The sequence below is a fragment of the Chiloscyllium plagiosum genome, unplaced genomic scaffold (genome assembly GCF_037043375.1).
Source record: "Chiloscyllium plagiosum isolate Xiang-an unplaced genomic scaffold, Cpla_swu_hap1 HiC_scaffold_38, whole genome shotgun sequence".
NCBI classification, from domain to species: domain Eukaryota; kingdom Metazoa; phylum Chordata; class Chondrichthyes; order Orectolobiformes; family Hemiscylliidae; genus Chiloscyllium; species Chiloscyllium plagiosum.
Genome location: NW_028270176.1, coordinates 21,913,826 through 21,928,275, shown reverse-complemented (window position 1 = coordinate 21,928,275; position 14,450 = coordinate 21,913,826). Strand labels below are relative to the sequence as shown.

The window sequence follows — 14,450 nt, the reverse complement described above, 5'->3', positions numbered from 1 at the left end:
TTTTTGTCACTTACAGCGTTCAGTTGAAATCCACAAACTTCTTTCTTCTGCAGGCAAAGAACGGGGCTGTGTGTGTTCACGGATTTAACTTTGAGATCGCTGACCTCAGTCACTCCAAGCGAGCGAATGACAATTCCCAATTAGGTCTCCCGGTGATTGTCAGAAATCTCAGAGGCATAGGATCCCTCCAGTTTGGAAACAGGCCATTCCGCCCAACCAGTCGCTGAGTGGTTCGCACTGCTGCCTCACAGCGCTAGGGAGCCAGGCTCGATTCCAGCTTTAGGGAATCGAGTCTGTGTCGACTTTGCACATTCTCCCAGAGTCTGCGTGGGTTTGCTCCGGTTTGCTCTCACAGTCCAAAGACGTGCAGGCCGGCTGAATTGGCCATTCTAAATTGCTGAGCTGAAAATGTATTGCTGGAAAAGCGCAGCAGGTCAGGCAGCATCCAAGGAGCAGGAGAATCGACGTTTCGGGCATGAGCCCTTCTACAGGAAGTTCTAAATTGCCCCTAGTCATAGGTGCATTATTCAGAGTGAAACGGGTCTGGGTGGGTTACTCTTCAGAGGATCGATGTGGACTTGTTGGGCTGAAGGTCCTGTTTCCACACTGTAGCCAATCTAATTTATTCTAATCTCGTCCACACCGACCCTGCAGAGAGCAATCGACCCAGACCCATTCCGCATCATTCCACATTTAATGCTGACGAATCCACCGGGCCCGCACTATCACCGTACACAATGGGACAATGAAGCATGGCCAATCCCGCAGAAGCTACACATCTTTGGACTGAGAGCGGTAACCGGAGCAGCCGGAGCAAACCCACGCACACACGGGCAGAATGTTCAAACTGTACAGACGGTGAGGCGAGAGTCGATTGAAACCTGCGTCCCGTGTATTTGAGTCAGCCAGTGTTAACCAATCCAGCGCATTTCGCCGGATCACCCGGCTCCATAGCTCAGCGGTTAGAGCACTGGTCTTGTAAACCAGGGGTCGTGAGTTCAAATCTCACTGGGGCCTCTCAGCCATGTCTCCAGCGCCCACTCAGTTTCAACGCTTGGCATGAGACTGTAGGATGCTATGTTCAAGCTCAACGCCAGCTTGTCGTCTAACCGGCTTATTTGGAAGCTACGGCGTTCACCCGCAATCACCAAATGAACGAGTCGCGCTCCTGAATAACCCTGTTGGACTGATAGCTGCTGTTTTTGTCAAGAGCTTGGGAATTGATGTCTGAAACACCAGGGTCATTACCCTGAAGTGACAGACACCTGTCGACTCTCATTTCTCGTCTCAGACCTGTTGAGCTTTTCCTGCAACTTCTGTTTTTGTCACTTACAGCGTTCAGTTGAAATCCACAAACTTCTTTCTTCTGCAGGCAAAGAACGGGGCTGTGTGTGTTCACGGATTTAACTTTGAGATCGCTGACCTCAGTCACTCCAAGCGAGCGAATGACAATTCCCAATTAGGTCTCCCGGTGATTGTCAGAAATCTCAGAGGCATAGGATCCCTCCAGTTTGGAAACAGGCCATTCCGCCCAACCAGTCGCTGAGTGGTTCGCACTGCTGCCTCACAGCGCTAGGGAGCCAGGCTCGATTCCAGCTTTAGGGAATCGAGTCTGTGTCGACTTTGCACATTCTCCCAGAGTCTGCGTGGGTTTGCTCCGGTTTGCTCTCACAGTCCAAAGACGTGCAGGCCGGCTGAATTGGCCATTCTAAATTGCTGAGCTGAAAATGTATTGCTGGAAAAGCGCAGCAGGTCAGGCAGCATCCAAGGAGCAGGAGAATCGACGTTTCGGGCATGAGCCCTTCTACAGGAAGTTCTAAATTGCCCCTAGTCATAGGTGCATTATTCAGAGTGAAACGGGTCTGGGTGGGTTACTCTTCAGAGGATCGATGTGGACTTGTTGGGCTGAAGGTCCTGTTTCCACACTGTAGCCAATCTAATTTATTCTAATCTCGTCCACACCGACCCTGCAGAGAGCAATCGACCCAGACCCATTCCGCATCATTCCACATTTAATGCTGACGAATCCACCGGGCCCGCACTATCACCGTACACAATGGGACAATGAAGCATGGCCAATCCCGCAGAAGCTACACATCTTTGGACTGAGAGCGGTAACCGGAGCAGCCGGAGCAAACCCACGCACACACGGGCAGAATGTTCAAACTGTACAGACGGTGAGGCGAGAGTCGATTGAAACCTGTGTCCCAAGTACTTGAGTCAGCCAGTGTTAACCAATCCAGCGCAGTGCGCCAGACCACCCGGCTCCATAGCTCAGCGGTTAGAGCACTGGTCTTGTAAACCAGGGGTCGTGAGTTCAAATCTCACTGGGGCCTCTCAGCCATGTCTCCAGCGCCCACTCAGTTTCAACGCTTGGCATGAGACTGTAGGATGCTATGTTCAAGCTCAACGCCAGCTTGTCGTCTAACCGGCTTATTTGGAAGCTACGGCGTTCACCCGCAATCACCAAATGAACGAGTCGCGCTCCTGAATAACCTTGTTGGACTGATAGCTGCTGTTTTTGTCAAGAGCTTGGGAATTGATGTCTGAAACACCAGGGTCATTACCCTGAAGTGACAGACACCTGTCGACTCTCATTTCTCGTCTCAGACCTGTTGAGCTTTTCCTGCAACTTCTGTTTTTGTCACTTACAGCGTTCAGTTGAAATCCACAAACTTCTTTCTTCTGCAGGCAAAGAACGGGGCTGTGTGTGTTCACGGATTTAACTTTGAGATCGCTGACCTCAGTCACTCCAAGCGAGCGAATGACAATTCCCAATTAGGTCTCCCGGTGATTGTCAGAAATCTCAGAGGCATAGGATCCCTCCAGTTTGGAAACAGGCCATTCCGCCCAACCAGTCGCTGAGTGGTTCGCACTGCTGCCTCACAGCGCTAGGGAGCCAGGCTCGATTCCAGCTTTAGGGAATCGAGTCTGTGTCGACTTTGCACATTCTCCCAGAGTCTGCGTGGGTTTGCTCCGGTTTGCTCTCACAGTCCAAAGACGTGCAGGCCGGCTGAATTGGCCATTCTAAATTGCTGAGCTGAAAATGTATTGCTGGAAAAGCGCAGCAGGTCAGGCAGCATCCAAGGAGCAGGAGAATCGACGTTTCGGGCATGAGCCCTTCTACAGGAAGTTCTAAATTGCCCCTAGTCATAGGTGCATTATTCAGAGTGAAACGGGTCTGGGTGGGTTACTCTTCAGAGGATCGATGTGGACTTGTTGGGCTGAAGGTCCTGTTTCCACACTGTAGCCAATCTAATTTATTCTAATCTCGTCCACACCGACCCTGCAGAGAGCAATCGACCCAGACCCATTCCGCATCATTCCACATTTAATGCTGACGAATCCACCGGGCCCGCACTATCACCGTACACAATGGGACAATGAAGCATGGCCAATCCCGCAGAAGCTACACATCTTTGGACTGAGAGCGGTAACCGGAGCAGCCGGAGCAAACCCACGCACACACGGGCAGAATGTTCAAACTGTACAGACGGTGAGGCGAGAGTCGATTGAAACCTGTGTCCCAAGTATTTGAGTCAGCCAGTGTTAACCAATCCAGCGCATTTCGCCGGATCACCCGGCTCCATAGCTCAGCGGTTAGAGCACTGGTCTTGTAAACCAGGGGTCGTGAGTTCAAATCTCACTGGGGCCTCTCAGCCATGTCTCCAGCGCCCACTCAGTTTCAACGCTTGGCATGAGACTGTAGGATGCTATGTTCAAGCTCAACGCCAGCTTGTCGTCTAACCGGCTTATTTGGAAGCTACGGCGTTCACCCGCAATCACCAAATGAACGAGTCGCGCTCCTGAATAACCCTGTTGGACTGATAGCTGCTGTTTTTGTCAAGAGCTTGGGAATTGATGTCTGAAACACCAGGGACATTACCCTGAAGTGACAGACACCTGTCGACTCTCATTTCTCGTCTCAGACCTGTTGAGCTTTTCCTGCAACTTCTGTTTTTGTCACTTACAGCGTTCAGTTGAAATCCACAAACTTCTTTCTTCTGCAGGCAAAGAACGGGGCTGTGTGTGTTCACGAATTTAACTTTGAGATCGCTGACCTCAGTCACTCCAAGCGAGCGAATGACAATTCCCAATTAGGTCTCCCGGTGATTGTCAGAAATCTCAGAGGCATAGGATCCCTCCAGTTTGGAAACAGGCCATTCCGCCCAACCAGTCGCTGAGTGGTTCGCACTGCTGCCTCACAGCGCTAGGGAGCCAGGCTCGATTCCAGCTTTAGGGAATCGAGTCTGTGTCGACTTTGCACATTCTCCCAGAGTCTGCGTGGGTTTGCTCCGGTTTGCTCTCACAGTCCAAAGACGTGCAGGCCGGCTGAATTGGCCATTCTAAATTGCTGAGCTGAAAATGTATTGCTGGAAAAGCGCAGCAGGTCAGGCAGCATCCAAGGAGCAGGAGAATCGACGTTTCGGGCATGAGCCCTTCTACAGGAAGTTCTAAATTGCCCCTAGTCATAGGTGCATTATTCAGAGTGAAACGGGTCTGGGTGGGTTACTCTTCAGAGGATCGATGTGGACTTGTTGGGCTGAAGGTCCTGTTTCCACACTGTAGCCAATCTAATTTATTCTAATCTCGTCCACACCGACCCTGCAGAGAGCAATCGACCCAGACCCATTCCGCATCATTCCACATTTAATGCTGACGAATCCACCGGGCCCGCACTATCACCGTACACAATGGGACAATGAAGCATGGCCAATCCCGCAGAAGCTACACATCTTTGGACTGAGAGCGGTAACCGGAGCAGCCGGAGCAAACCCACGCACACACGGGCAGAATGTTCAAACTGTACAGACGGTGAGGCGAGAGTCGATTGAAACCTGCGTCCCATGTATTTGAGTCAGCCAGTGTTAACCAATCCAGCGCATTTCGCCGGATCACCCGGCTCCATAGCTCAGCGGTTAGAGCACTGGTCTTGTAAACCAGGGGTCGTGAGTTCAAATCTCACTGGGGCCTCTCAGCCATGTCTCCAGCGCCCACTCAGTTTCAACGCTTGGCATGAGACTGTAGGATGCTATGTTCAAGCTCAACGCCAGCTTGTCGTCTAACCGGCTTATTTGGAAGCTACGGCGTTCACCCGCAATCACCAAATGAACGAGTCGCGCTCCTGAATAACCCTGTTGGACTGATAGCTGCTGTTTTTGTCAAGAGCTTGGGAATTGATGTCTGAAACACCAGGGTCATTACCCTGAAGTGACAGACACCTGTCGACTCTCATTTCTCGTCTCAGACCTGTTGAGCTTTTCCTGCAACTTCTGTTTTTGTCACTTACAGCGTTCAGTTGAAATCCACAAACTTCTTTCTTCTGCAGGCAAAGAACGGGGCTGTGTGTGTTCACGGATTTAACTTTGAGATCGCTGACCTCAGTCACTCCAAGCGAGCGAATGACAATTCCCAATTAGGTCTCCCGGTGATTGTCAGAAATCTCAGAGGCATAGGATCCCTCCAGTTTGGAAACAGGCCATTCCGCCCAACCAGTCGCTGAGTGGTTCGCACTGCTGCCTCACAGCGCTAGGGAGCCAGGCTCGATTCCAGCTTTAGGGAATCGAGTCTGTGTCGACTTTGCACATTCTCCCAGAGTCTGCGTGGGTTTGCTCCGGTTTGCTCTCACAGTCCAAAGACGTGCAGGCCGGCTGAATTGGCCATTCTAAATTGCTGAGCTGAAAATGTATTGCTGGAAAAGCGCAGCAGGTCAGGCAGCATCCAAGGAGCAGGAGAATCGACGTTTCGGGCATGAGCCCTTCTACAGGAAGTTCTAAATTGCCCCTAGTCATAGGTGCATTATTCAGAGTGAAACGGGTCTGGGTGGGTTACTCTTCAGAGGATCGATGTGGACTTGTTGGGCTGAAGGGCCTGTTTCCACACTGTAGCCAATCTAATTTATTCTAATCTCGTCCACACCGACCCTGCAGAGAGCAATCGACCCAGACCCATTCCGCATCATTCCACATTTAATGCTGACGAATCCACCGGGCCCGCACTATCACCGTACACAATGGGACAATGAAGCATGGCCAATCCCGCAGAAGCTACACATCTTTGGACTGAGAGCGGTAACCGGAGCAGCCGGAGCAAACCCACGCACACACGGGCAGAATGTTCAAACTGTACAGACGGTGAGGCGAGAGTCGATTGAAACCTGCGTCCCATGTATTTGAGTCAGCCAGTGTTAACCAATCCAGCGCATTTCGCCGGATCACCCGGCTCCATAGCTCAGCGGTTAGAGCACTGGTCTTGTAAACCAGGGGTCGTGAGTTCAAATCTCACTGGGGCCTCTCAGCCATGTCTCCAGCGCCCACTCAGTTTCAACGCTTGGCATGAGACTATAGGATGCTATGTTCAAGCTCAACGCCAGCTTGTCGTCTAACCGGCTTATTTGGAAGCTACGGCGTTCACCCGCAATCACCAAATGAACGAGTCGCGCTCCTGAATAACCCTGTTGGACTGATAGCTGCTGTTTTTGTCAAGAGCTTGGGAATTGATGTCTGAAACACCAGGGTCATTACCCTGAAGTGACAGACACCTGTCGACTCTCATTTCTCGTCTCAGACCTGTTGAGCTTTTCCTGCAACTTCTGTTTTTGTCACTTACAGCGTTCAGTTGAAATCCACAAACTTCTTTCTTCTGCAGGCAAAGAACGGGGCTGTGTGTGTTCACGGATTTAACTTTGAGATCGCTGACCTCAGTCACTCCAAGCGAGCGAATGACAATTCCCAATTAGGTCTCCCGGTGATTGTCAGAAATCTCAGAGGCATAGGATCCCTCCAGTTTGGAAACAGGCCATTCCGCCCAACCAGTCGCTGAGTGGTTCGCACTGCTGCCTCACAGCGCTAGGGAGCCAGGCTCGATTCCAGCTTTAGGGAATCGAGTCTGTGTCGACTTTGCACATTCTCCCAGAGTCTGCGTGGGTTTGCTCCGGTTTGCTCTCACAGTCCAAAGACGTGCAGGCCGGCTGAATTGGCCATTCTAAATTGCTGAGCTGAAAATGTATTGCTGGAAAAGCGCAGCAGGTCAGGCAGCATCCAAGGAGCAGGAGAATCGACGTTTCGGGCATGAGCCCTTCTACAGGAAGTTCTAAATTGCCCCTAGTCATAGGTGCATTATTCAGAGTGAAACGGGTCTGGGTGGGTTACTCTTCAGAGGATCGATGTGGACTTGTTGGGCTGAAGGTCCTGTTTCCACACTGTAGCCAATCTAATTTATTCTAATCTCGTCCACACCGACCCTGCAGAGAGCAATCGACCCAGACCCATTCCGCATCATTCCACATTTAATGCTGACGAATCCACCGGGCCCGCACTATCACCGTACACAATGGGACAATGAAGCATGGCCAATCCCGCAGAAGCTACACATCTTTGGACTGAGAGCGGTAACCGGAGCAGCCGGAGCAAACCCACGCACACACGGGCAGAATGTTCAAACTGTACAGACGGTGAGGCGAGAGTCGATTGAAACCTGTGTCCCAAGTACTTGAGTCAGCCAGTGTTAACCAATCCAGCGCAGTGCGCCAGACCACCCGGCTCCATAGCTCAGCGGTTAGAGCACTGGTCTTGTAAACCAGGGGTCGTGAGTTCAAATCTCACTGGGGCCTCTCAGCCATGTCTCCAGCGCCCACTCAGTTTCAACGCTTGGCATGAGACTGTAGGATGCTATGTTCAAGCTCAACGCCAGCTTGTCGTCTAACCGGCTTATTTGGAAGCTACGGCGTTCACCCGCAATCACCAAATAAACGAGTCGCGCTCCTGAATAACCTTGTTGGACTGATAGCTGCTGTTTTTGTCAAGAGCTTGGGAATTGATGTCTGAAACACCAGGGTCATTACCCTGAAGTGACAGACACCTGTCGACTCTCATTTCTCGTCTCAGACCTGTTGAGCTTTTCCTGCAACTTCTGTTTTTGTCACTTACAGCGTTCAGTTGAAATCCACAAACTTCTTTCTTCTGCAGGCAAAGAACGGGGCTGTGTGTGTTCACGAATTTAACTTTGAGATCGCTGACCTCAGTCACTCCAAGCGAGCGAATGACAATTCCCAATTAGGTCTCCCGGTGATTGTCAGAAATCTCAGAGGCATAGGATCCCTCCAGTTTGGAAACAGGCCATTCCGCCCAACCAGTCGCTGAGTGGTTCGCACTGCTGCCTCACAGCGCTAGGGAGCCAGGCTCGATTCCAGCTTTAGGGAATCGAGTCTGTGTCGACTTTGCACATTCTCCCAGAGTCTGCGTGGGTTTGCTCCGGTTTGCTCTCACAGTCCAAAGACGTGCAGGCCGGCTGAATTGGCCATTATAAATTGCTGAGCTGAAAATGTATTGCTGGAAAAGCGCAGCAGGTCAGGCAGCATCCAAGGAGCAGGAGAATCGACGTTTCGGGCATGAGCCCTTCTACAGGAAGTTCTAAATTGCCCCTAGTCATAGGTGCATTATTCAGAGTGAAACGGGTCTGGGTGGGTTACTCTTCAGAGGATCGATGTGGACTTGTTGGGCTGAAGGTCCTGTTTCCACACTGTAGCCAATCTAATTTATTCTAATCTCGTCCACACCGACCCTGCAGAGAGCAATCGACCCAGACCCATTCCGCATCATTCCACATTTAATGCTGACGAATCCACCGGGCCCGCACTATCACCGTACACAATGGGACAATGAAGCATGGCCAATCCCGCAGAAGCTACACATCTTTGGACTGAGAGCGGTAACCGGAGCAGCCGGAGCAAACCCACGCACACACGGGCAGAATGTTCAAACTGTACAGACGGTGAGGCGAGAGTCGATTGAAACCTGCGTCCCAAGTATTTGAGTCAGCCAGTGTTAACCAATCCAGTGCAGTGCGCCGGACCACCCGGCTCCATAGCTCAGCGGTTAGAGCACTGGTCTTGTAAACCAGGGGTCGTGAGTTCAAATCTCACTGGGGCCTCTCAGCCATGTCTCCAGCGCCCACTCAGTTTCAACGCTTGGCATGAGACTGTAGGATGCTATGTTCAAGCTCAACGCCAGCTTGTCGTCTAACCGGCTTATTTGGAAGCTACGGCGTTCACCCGCAATCACCAAATGAACGAGTCGCGCTCCTGAATAACCTTGTTGGACTGATAGCTGCTGTTTTTGTCAAGAGCTTGGGAATTGATGTCTGAAACACCAGGGTCATTACCCTGAAGTGACAGACACCTGTCGACTCTCATTTCTCGTCTCAGACCTGTTGAGCTTTTCCTGCAACTTCTGTTTTTGTCACTTACAGCGTTCAGTTGAAATCCACAAACTTCTTTCTTCTGCAGGCAAAGAACGGGGCTGTGTGTGTTCACGAATTTAACTTTGAGATCGCTGACCTCAGTCACTCCAAGCGAGCGAATGACAATTCCCAATTAGGTCTCCCGGTGATTGTCAGAAATCTCAGAGGCATAGGATCCCTCCAGTTTGGAAACAGGCCATTCCGCCCAACCAGTCGCTGAGTGGTTCGCACTGCTGCCTCACAGCGCTAGGGAGCCAGGCTCGATTCCAGCTTTAGGGAATCGAGTCTGTGTCGACTTTGCACATTCTCCCAGAGTCTGCGTGGGTTTGCTCCGGTTTGCTCTCACAGTCCAAAGACGTGCAGGCCGGCTGAATTGGCCATTCTAAATTGCTGAGCTGAAAATGTATTGCTGGAAAAGCGCAGCAGGTCAGGCAGCATCCAAGGAGCAGGAGAATCGACGTTTCGGGCATGAGCCCTTCTACAGGAAGTTCTAAATTGCCCCTAGTCATAGGTGCATTATTCAGAGTGAAACGGGTCTGGGTGGGTTACTCTTCAGAGGATCGATGTGGACTTGTTGGGCTGAAGGGCCTGTTTCCACACTGTAGACAATCTAATTTATTCTAATCTCGTCCACACCGACCCTGCAGAGAGCAATCGACCCAGACCCATTCCGCATCATTCCACATTTAATGCTGACGAATCCACCGGGCCCGCACTATCACCGTACACAATGGGACAATGAAGCATGGCCAATCCCGCAGAAGCTACACATCTTTGGACTGAGAGCGGTAACCGGAGCAGCCGGAGCAAACCCACGCACACACGGGCAGAATGTTCAAACTGTACAGACGGTGAGGCGAGAGTCGATTGAAACCTGTGTCCCAAGTACTTGAGTCAGGCAGTGTTAACCAATCCAGTGCAGTGCGCCGGACCACCCGGCTCCATAGCTCAGCGGTTAGAGCACTGGTCTTGTAAACCAGGGGTCGTGAGTTCAAATCTCACTGGGGCCTCTCAGCCATGTCTCCAGCGCCCACTCAGTTTCAACGCTTGGCATGAGACTGTAGGATGCTATGTTCAAGCTCAACGCCAGCTTGTCGTCTAACCGGCTTATTTGGAAGCTACGGCGTTCACCCGCAATCACCAAATGAACGAGTCGCGCTCCTGAATAACCTTGTTGGACTGATAGCTGCTGCTTTTGTCAAGAGCTTGGGAATTGATGTCTGAAACACCAGGGTCATTACCCTGAAGTGACAGACACCTGTCGACTCTCATTTCTCGTCTCAGACCTGTTGAGCTTTTCCTGCAACTTCTGTTTTTGTCACTTACAGCGTTCAGTTGAAATCCACAAACTTCTTTCTTCTGCAGGCAAAGAACGGGGCTGTGTGTGTTCACGAATTTAACTTTGAGATCGCTGACCTCAGTCACTCCAAGCGAGCGAATGACAATTCCCAATTAGGTCTCCCGGTGATTGTCAGAAATCTCAGAGGCATAGGATCCCTCCAGTTTGGAAACAGGCCATTCCGCCCAACCAGTCGCTGAGTGGTTCGCACTGCTGCCTCACAGCGCTAGGGAGCCAGGCTCGATTCCAGCTTTAGGGAATCGAGTCTGTGTCGACTTTGCACATTCTCCCAGAGTCTGCGTGGGTTTGCTCCGGTTTGCTCTCACAGTCCAAAGACGTGCAGGCCGGCTGAATTGGCCATTCTAAATTGCTGAGCTGAAAATGTATTGCTGGAAAAGCGCAGCAGGTCAGGCAGCATCCAAGGAGCAGGAGAATCGACGTTTCGGGCATGAGCCCTTCTACAGGAAGTTCTAAATTGCCCCTAGTCATAGGTGCATTATTCAGAGTGAAACGGGTCTGGGTGGGTTACTCTTCAGAGGATCGATGTGGACTTGTTGGGCTGAAGGTCCTGTTTCCACACTGTAGCCAATCTAATTTATTCTAATCTCGTCCACACCGACCCTGCAGAGAGCAATCGACCCAGACCCATTCCGCATCATTCCACATTTAATGCTGACGAATCCACCGGGCCCGCACTATCACCGTACACAATGGGACAATGAAGCATGGCCAATCCCGCAGAAGCTACACATCTTTGGACTGAGAGCGGTAACCGGAGCAGCCGGAGCAAACCCACGCACACACGGGCAGAATGTTCAAACTGTACAGACGGTGAGGCGAGAGTCGATTGAAACCTGTGTCCCATGTATTTGAGTCAGCCAGTGTTAACCAATCCAGCGCAGTGCGCCGGACCACCCGGCTCCATAGCTCAGCGGTTAGAGCACTGGTCTTGTAAACCAGGGGTCGTGAGTTCAAATCTCACTGGGGCCTCTCAGCCATGTCTCCAGCGCCCACTCAGTTTCAACGCTTGGCATGAGACTGTAGGATGCTATGTTCAAGCTCAACGCCAGCTTGTCGTCTAACCGGCTTATTTGGAAGCTACGGCGTTCACCCGCAATCACCAAATGAACGAGTCGCGCTCCTGAATAACCCTGTTGGACTGATAGCTGCTGTTTTTGTCAAGAGCTTGGGAATTGATGTCTGAAACACCAGGGTCATTACCCTGAAGTGACAGACACCTGTCGACTCTCATTTCTCGTCTCAGACCTGTTGAGCTTTTCCTGCAACTTCTGTTTTTGTCACTTACAGCGTTCAGTTGAAATCCACAAACTTCTTTCTTCTGCAGGCAAAGAACGGGGCTGTGTGTGTTCACGGATTTAACTTTGAGATCGCTGACCTCAGTCACTCCAAGCGAGCGAATGACAATTCCCAATTAGGTCTCCCGGTGATTGTCAGAAATCTCAGAGGCATAGGATCCCTCCAGTTTGGAAACAGGCCATTCCGCCCAACCAGTCGCTGAGTGGTTCGCACTGCTGCCTCACAGCGCTAGGGAGCCAGGCTCGATTCCAGCTTTAGGGAATCGAGTCTGTGTCGACTTTGCACATTCTCCCAGAGTCTGCGTGGGTTTGCTCCGGTTTGCTCTCACAGTCCAAAGACGTGCAGGCCGGCTGAATTGGCCATTCTAAATTGCTGAGCTGAAAATGTATTGCTGGAAAAGCGCAGCAGGTCAGGCAGCATCCAAGGAGCAGGAGAATCGACGTTTCGGGCATGAGCCCTTCTACAGGAAGTTCTAAATTGCCCCTAGTCATAGGTGCATTATTCAGAGTGAAACGGGTCTGGGTGGGTTACTCTTCAGAGGATCGATGTGGACTTGTTGGGCTGAAGGGCCTGTTTCCACACTGTAGCCAATCTAATTTATTCTAATCTCGTCCACACCGACCCTGCAGAGAGCAATCGACCCAGACCCATTCCGCATCATTCCACATTTAATGCTGACGAATCCACCGGGCCCGCACTATCACCGTACACAATGGGACAATGAAGCATGGCCAATCCCGCAGAAGCTACACATCTTTGGACTGAGAGCGGTAACCGGAGCAGCCGGAGCAAACCCACGCACACACGGGCAGAATGTTCAAACTGTACAGACGGTGAGGCGAGAGTCGATTGAAACCTGCGTCCCATGTATTTGAGTCAGCCAGTGTTAACCAATCCAGCGCATTTCGCCGGATCACCCGGCTCCATAGCTCAGCGGTTAGAGCACTGGTCTTGTAAACCAGGGGTCGTGAGTTCAAATCTCACTGGGGCCTCTCAGCCATGTCTCCAGTGCCCACTCAGTTTCAACGCTTGGCATGAGACTATAGGATGCTATGTTCAAGCTCAACGCCAGCTTGTCGTCTAACCGGCTTATTTGGAAGCTACGGCGTTCACCCGCAATCACCAAATGAACGAGTCGCGCTCCTGAATAACCCTGTTGGACTGATAGCTGCTGTTTTTGTCAAGAGCTTGGGAATTGATGTCTGAAACACCAGGGTCATTACCCTGAAGTGACAGACACCTGTCGACTCTCATTTCTCGTCTCAGACCTGTTGAGCTTTTCCTGCAACTTCTGTTTTTGTCACTTACAGCGTTCAGTTGAAATCCACAAACTTCTTTCTTCTGCAGGCAAAGAACGGGGCTGTGTGTGTTCACGGATTTAACTTTGAGATCGCTGACCTCAGTCACTCCAAGCGAGCGAATGACAATTCCCAATTAGGTCTCCCGGTGATTGTCAGAAATCTCAGAGGCATAGGATCCCTCCAGTTTGGAAACAGGCCATTCCGCCCAACCAGTCGCTGAGTGGTTCGCACTGCTGCCTCACAGCGCTAGGGAGCCAGGCTCGATTCCAGCTTTAGGGAATCGAGTCTGTGTCGACTTTGCACATTCTCCCAGAGTCTGCGTGGGTTTGCTCCGGTTTGCTCTCACAGTCCAAAGACGTGCAGGCCGGCTGAATTGGCCATTCTAAATTGCTGAGCTGAAAATGTATTGCTGGAAAAGCGCAGCAGGTCAGGCAGCATCCAAGGAGCAGGAGAATCGACGTTTCGGGCATGAGCCCTTCTACAGGAAGTTCTAAATTGCCCCTAGTCATAGGTGCATTATTCAGAGTGAAACGGGTCTGGGTGGGTTACTCTTCAGAGGATCGATGTGGACTTGTTGGGCTGAAGGGCCTGTTTCCACACTGTAGCCAATCTAATTTATTCTAATCTCGTCCACACCGACCCTGCAGAGAGCAATCGACCCAGACCCATTCCGCATCATTCCACATTTAATGCTGACGAATCCACCGGGCCCGCACTATCACCGTACACAATGGGACAATGAAGCATGGCCAATCCCGCAGAAGCTACACATCTTTGGACTGAGAGCGGTAACCGGAGCAGCCGGAGCAAACCCACGCACACACGGGCAGAATGTTCAAACTGTACAGACGGTGAGGCGAGAGTCGATTGAAACCTGCGTCCCATGTATTTGAGTCAGCCAGTGTTAACCAATCCAGCGCATTTCGCCGGATCACCCGGCTCCATAGCTCAGCGGTTAGAGCACTGGTCTTGTAAACCAGGGGTCGTGAGTTCAAATCTCACTGGGGCCTCTCAGCCATGTCTCCAGCGCCCACTCAGTTTCAACGCTTGGCATGAGACTATAGGATGCTATGTTCAAGCTCAACGCCAGCTTGTCGTCTAACCGGCTTATTTGGAAGCTACGGCGTTCACCCGCAATCACCAAATGAACGAGTCGCGCTCCTGAATAACCCTGTTGGACTGATAGCTGCTGTTTTTGTCAAGAGCTTGGGAATTGATGTCTGAAACACCAGGGTCATTACCCTGAAGTGACA

The 14,450-nt window shown here is 51.3% G+C and overlaps 11 non-coding genes across 11 annotated transcripts; all 11 read left to right on the top strand.

Annotated features, from left to right (window-relative positions):
* The first annotated feature begins 944 nt into the window (after positions 1-944).
* On the top strand, positions 945-1,017 carry trnat-ugu (transfer RNA threonine (anticodon UGU)). The gene has a single exon. It is a non-coding gene; the product is annotated as a tRNA-Thr (tRNA).
* Positions 1,018-2,263: 1,246 nt separating this feature from the next.
* Positions 2,264-2,336, top strand: trnat-ugu (transfer RNA threonine (anticodon UGU)). The gene has a single exon. It is a non-coding gene; the product is annotated as a tRNA-Thr (tRNA).
* Positions 2,337-3,582: 1,246 nt separating this feature from the next.
* On the top strand, positions 3,583-3,655 carry trnat-ugu (transfer RNA threonine (anticodon UGU)). Its single transcript has one exon. It is a non-coding gene; the product is annotated as a tRNA-Thr (tRNA).
* A 1,246-nt stretch (positions 3,656-4,901) lies between these two features.
* Positions 4,902-4,974, top strand: trnat-ugu (transfer RNA threonine (anticodon UGU)). Its single transcript has one exon. It is a non-coding gene; the product is annotated as a tRNA-Thr (tRNA).
* A 1,246-nt stretch (positions 4,975-6,220) lies between these two features.
* On the top strand, positions 6,221-6,293 carry trnat-ugu (transfer RNA threonine (anticodon UGU)). Its single transcript has one exon. It is a non-coding gene; the product is annotated as a tRNA-Thr (tRNA).
* Positions 6,294-7,539: 1,246 nt separating this feature from the next.
* trnat-ugu (transfer RNA threonine (anticodon UGU)) lies at positions 7,540-7,612 on the top strand. Its single transcript has one exon. It is a non-coding gene; the product is annotated as a tRNA-Thr (tRNA).
* A 1,246-nt stretch (positions 7,613-8,858) lies between these two features.
* Positions 8,859-8,931, top strand: trnat-ugu (transfer RNA threonine (anticodon UGU)). The gene has a single exon. It is a non-coding gene; the product is annotated as a tRNA-Thr (tRNA).
* A 1,246-nt stretch (positions 8,932-10,177) lies between these two features.
* On the top strand, positions 10,178-10,250 carry trnat-ugu (transfer RNA threonine (anticodon UGU)). The gene has a single exon. It is a non-coding gene; the product is annotated as a tRNA-Thr (tRNA).
* Positions 10,251-11,496: 1,246 nt separating this feature from the next.
* trnat-ugu (transfer RNA threonine (anticodon UGU)) lies at positions 11,497-11,569 on the top strand. Its single transcript has one exon. It is a non-coding gene; the product is annotated as a tRNA-Thr (tRNA).
* Positions 11,570-12,815: 1,246 nt separating this feature from the next.
* trnat-ugu (transfer RNA threonine (anticodon UGU)) lies at positions 12,816-12,888 on the top strand. The gene has a single exon. It is a non-coding gene; the product is annotated as a tRNA-Thr (tRNA).
* A 1,246-nt stretch (positions 12,889-14,134) lies between these two features.
* On the top strand, positions 14,135-14,207 carry trnat-ugu (transfer RNA threonine (anticodon UGU)). Its single transcript has one exon. It is a non-coding gene; the product is annotated as a tRNA-Thr (tRNA).
* The last annotated feature ends 243 nt before the right edge of the window (positions 14,208-14,450 follow it).